Source organism: Mus pahari, chromosome 6, assembly GCF_900095145.1.
Source record: "Mus pahari chromosome 6, PAHARI_EIJ_v1.1, whole genome shotgun sequence".
NCBI classification, from domain to species: domain Eukaryota; kingdom Metazoa; phylum Chordata; class Mammalia; order Rodentia; family Muridae; genus Mus; species Mus pahari.
Window position 1 is genome coordinate 58289209 of NC_034595.1, and position 4519 is coordinate 58293727.

The 4519-nt window shown below is 51.2% G+C and overlaps 1 protein-coding gene across 1 annotated transcript in view; it reads left to right on the top strand.

Moving 5' to 3' along the window:
• Positions 1–4519, top strand: part of Glis1 (GLIS family zinc finger 1) — a 187819-nt gene that overhangs the window by 15442 nt on the left and 167858 nt on the right. The window lies entirely within an intron of this gene.

The following is a 4519-nucleotide window of genomic DNA, read 5'->3' on the forward strand; positions in this document are numbered from 1 at the left end:
AGAGAGAGAGAGAGAGAGAATCAGAGGCCAGCTTGCAGGGAGCCATTTCTCTTCCATCATGTGGGCTTCTGGGTCTGACTTCAGACCATCAGGCTTGGTGGGAAGCACCCACTGAACCATCTTACCTGTGTGCTCTGATCAGCATGCTGTCTGTGCTGTGGGAGGCGGGAAAGCAGGGGCTGTTTGTCTTTTGCGTTGTGTAGTTTTAGACAAGGTTTCACTGTGTAGGTCGGGCCAGCTTTGAGCTTGCAATCCTGCCTCCGGGTGCTGCAATTACAGGCATGTGTTATCGTGTCTGACACAGTATTGTTAAAAGTTTCTTTTAACTTAATAAATTTTCATTGAGCACCTGCTGTGAGGTACATATACCTCGCGTTGCAAAGATACCAAAGAACAGGCCACGGCCCTGTGCAAGGTGATAGAGCTTACATTCTACAGGGGAATGTGCACTCGTCAAATAAGCAGGTTAAGTAGGAACTTTTCCAAATGGTCCACAGTAAAGGGAAGGCAAGGGAGAGGCTTCGGGGCCTGTTGCTCTGCAGTGCGGTCAGGATAAGGAAGCTGACATTGTTAGCTTCTCTGGGTTTTCAGCTCCTTGGTGTGGGCTGGTAGGTGAAGGAAGGCCTTTAGATTCTAGGTAGACAGACAGACAGACAGACACACACACATACACAGGCCATTTTCACTGTGTTTTTCTTGGGTTTAACTCCAAAGTTTGCTAGGCCATATTCCCCTGGTATGTGTCTTAAAAGGCCTCACTTTTGGTAGTGTTAGTGCGAGCTAACACGGACAGCAGTGCGTCAATGGATTTGCCTGAATTAATTCATCCTCACAAACCCCCCACTAGAGGCGGGTCTAGTTGTCATGATGGCCATTTGACAGATGAGGAGACTGAGACCTAGTGGTGTTGCCGTGAAACCTGGCTTGTTTGGCTGCAGGGCTGATCCTGTGGATTTCAGACATGTTCTCCTGTATCTCCAGCCTCACGCTGCTGTGACGCCCGGCTCTGATCTGACTCCTGGCTGCACAGATTCTGTGTGCCCTTCCTCTATAGGTCCATCCAGTCTGGCCTTTAGGTTTCTAAGTACTCTGTGTATCTTTGGTTTGGGATTTCCCAATGATGTGCTTTGGTGTGGGCTTTTCTTTAATTGGGCTGGGTACTTAGTAGGTCCTTTATTTCTGGATTGTCATGTCTTTCAATTTTAGTTGTCTTTTTAAAATTTTTTCCCAATACTTTTACTCTGTTGTCATAGTCTGGAACGCTAACTAATTGTATATTTTGCTTTTTGTATTACTTTTAAAATTCTCTTCTGGCCGGGTGGTGGTGGCACACGCCTTTAATCCCAGCACTCGGGAGGCAGAGGCAGGCAGATTTCTGAGTTCGAGGCTAGCCTGGTCTACAAAGTGAGTTCCAGGACAGCCAAGGCTACACAGAGAAACCCTGTCTCGAAAAACAAAAAAAAAGAAAGAAAAAGAATCTCTTCCCAGGCACTTACCTCTTTGTCTTTTAAATCTGTTTCCTGAGAATTTCCTGGACCTTGTCTCCCATATTAATTTTTCACTTATTTCAATTTGCAAAATCACTCGGTTTGTCTCATGTGGCTCCCTTTTTGTGTATTCCATTTGTTTTTATATATACACTATTTTGGGGTTTTTATTAAACTACCTTTTACCCTATTCTCTGCCTTCCTGTTTCCGTTCGTGTAATTTAGGTTCACTGATCTTCATCTGGTCTCCTTCCAGGCAAAGGACTTTCCTCATCTGCTCAGGCTACCTTCTGCCGGCGTGACGATGCGGGCTACCCTGGCCCGCCACTTTGCAGCAGTCATGGCTCCCTTGAGTCCCTGCGTCCCCCTTTCTCAGTACCCATCTTTGTAGTCCCGTCTCTTAGACACCCTCAGCCTCAGCGCACTGCCACATTCATGGTCAGGCCCCTGCCCTAGTTAGAACCGACGGAGTGTGTCACACAGTGCCAAGGAAGTGTCACACCCCAAATGACCCAGTCTCAGTGAGTGAGCTCGGGGCTGCAGGCATCATCGAGGCCTGGCTTTTCTGCCTTTGTGCGGTCGGTCACTCCTTATCCCCCAGCCCCAGCATCCCATTCCTTACAGACACCTCTCTTCTCTCACAGGCTCACTGAATGTCCCCCTCAGCACGCAGACATGTTAGGAACCGGCTGCTCCTTGTGTTCCGCTTGCTGCCCTCCCCGCCCCCCACCCATACTCCACCCCACCCCACCCCCGCCCTGGCCTGCCCATGCTGCTGAACCTAGCTGCACTAATCTTATTAGACCCAATATCTAGGGAAGGCCCACTCGGGTCACCAGGCAGCTTCCTAAGCCTTTCTCACCACTCAGGACCAGCAGCTCTTACTTCTGAGTTCGGTTCTGACCCTAGGCACACACAGTTCTGTGTCTCTCTCACCACCTTCTGGCTTGTGCAGCCCTCTGTCCTGTCCTTACAGGGTCTCCCTGCTGTTGCTGCTCCGTTCTGTTGCTCTTACATGGTGATAGCACAGCATCTGTCTGTCTAGACCCCCGTGGCTGTGTTCTCTCCTGCTCTGGCCTGCAAGGCAGACCTGAAGTCCATGTCTGTTGTCTGTCTTCCTCTTCCTCTCGCGCCGCCCCTGTGCTGAGATGGCCCTGCAGTTCTATGAGTCAGTCGGAGAGTCTGGCCTCTTGGCAGGACCTTTACCCGGCCTCCTCTGCTGCGTGCGCCTTCAGCTCCCCTTCCCACGGCTGACTCAGACTTGTGTGTCACTTACTGGTGAGCCCTCCAGCCCCCCCCCCCCCCATAGTCCTCTTCTATTTGCTCCGCAGGATTTCCACCACAGCCCTTGTCACGACTCAGTGGTTTGGTAGCTTGGTCATCCTTGACTCTCAGCAATGAGAACGCCACAAGCAGTTAGCCCTCGCAGGGCCCAGGGCAGAGTCTGCAGCAGTTGGCTACGGTCACCAGGTGGGTGGAGCCCAGTGACAGCCCCTCTGTTCCTCTTGGCTGTGGTGGTGCTGTACGTCCATCTCTCCCCATCTCTACTGTCTCAGGCCAAGACCGTAGCGTGTGAGGCTCGGCCACTGCTGCTAGGAATAGATGCATTTCTGATTAATCTTGTGTGTGCCTTAGTTAGCGTGGTGTAGGGGAAGGCTCTGGGGATGGCAGAGAAGGCAGAGCCAGACCTTCATGACCCTGGATTTTCATTCTTTTGAGGACTGGGGCACTGTGTAATCTGTGTCTGGACTCCTGTGGGGCCTGGGCTACGAACTGGATAAGGAAGGACTTTTAGAGACACAGCAGTGAGCAGAACCCGTGCTGCCCCTTGTGTGCAGCGCCCCTGGTGGAGATCTTAGGTGTTGCACCCAACAGTGCTCTCCTGTTCATAGACTCATTGAACCTGTTGCTGAAGAAGATGAAGAAGGCTTCCTGAAGATGAATGTCTTGCTGGCAGTGTTTGGCTGTTTTCTTAGGCACAGCTCAGTCTCCTACCAGCTTCACACCTTGCTTGTCTTCAGAGCGACAACAATAAAAAATCCAAATTGTTGTTTCCAGTCTACATTTTCTCACTAAGTAATTTTTTTTTCATCTCTGAGAATTTTATGCAATACATTGTAGTCATATCTCCTCTCAATCCCTATAAAACCCAGCATGTGTCCTAAAACAAAACAAAGCACCCATCCAGTCCAGTATACTCTTGGATGTCTGGTCACCCGCTGGAGGGAGGGTGACCTACCAGGGGCACAGTATTAAGGAAGATTCGCTCCTCCGCCCAGCATCTGTTGCTTGCCAGTAGCTAGGCATCATTGGCTAGGCATGGGGCTTCCTGCCCACCTTCCTTCTTCAGGCTGGGTTTTTGCCTGGCTTGAGATTGTATAGGCCTTGTGCACACAGCCGCTGAGGTCACATGGGTGGCTGTCCAGCTGTGCCTGGGAAACACTGCAGTCGTCCACCTCCCATCCCACGGTGACTCCTGAGCCTTAGGAGGGGTGTGATGTGGCTGTCCCGTTGAAGTCTGGACATTCTGTAGTCTCGTTCTCTCCGTATCTTATTCGTTCTGAGTCGCCGTGCTAACCACTGTCTATGGAAAGGGGACAGTTCTCTGTAGAGGATTGGAGGATGCACCAGTCTGCGGGTATAAGGATAAGTCGGTGGGAGTCACTGTGACACTCTGGCTGTCTAGTAGGATGACAGTTGTAGGTTCTGCTCTGGGACCTAGGAGCTGTTTTGTCACAGGCCCTTGGTCCCAAGAATGTTACCAGACATTGGTTTCTACTTGTTGGGGGTGGGGGAGCGGTAAGTCCATCCAGCGAGTGGTCGGTTACTGCCTTGGTGTCCTTGCCACTGTTGCTAGGCTGGCCGTCATTGTAGCTCTCAGGTGTCACAGCTGGGGAACTGTGACTCTGATGGTGACTTTTCTCCTCTGGTGGCGTGCACAGCACCACCCAGCATCTCCCTGCACCATGAGTACCAGCTTGGGTTCTCCGTGTTTCATGACTCAGGTGTGAGTGTCACAGCCGTGGGGTTTT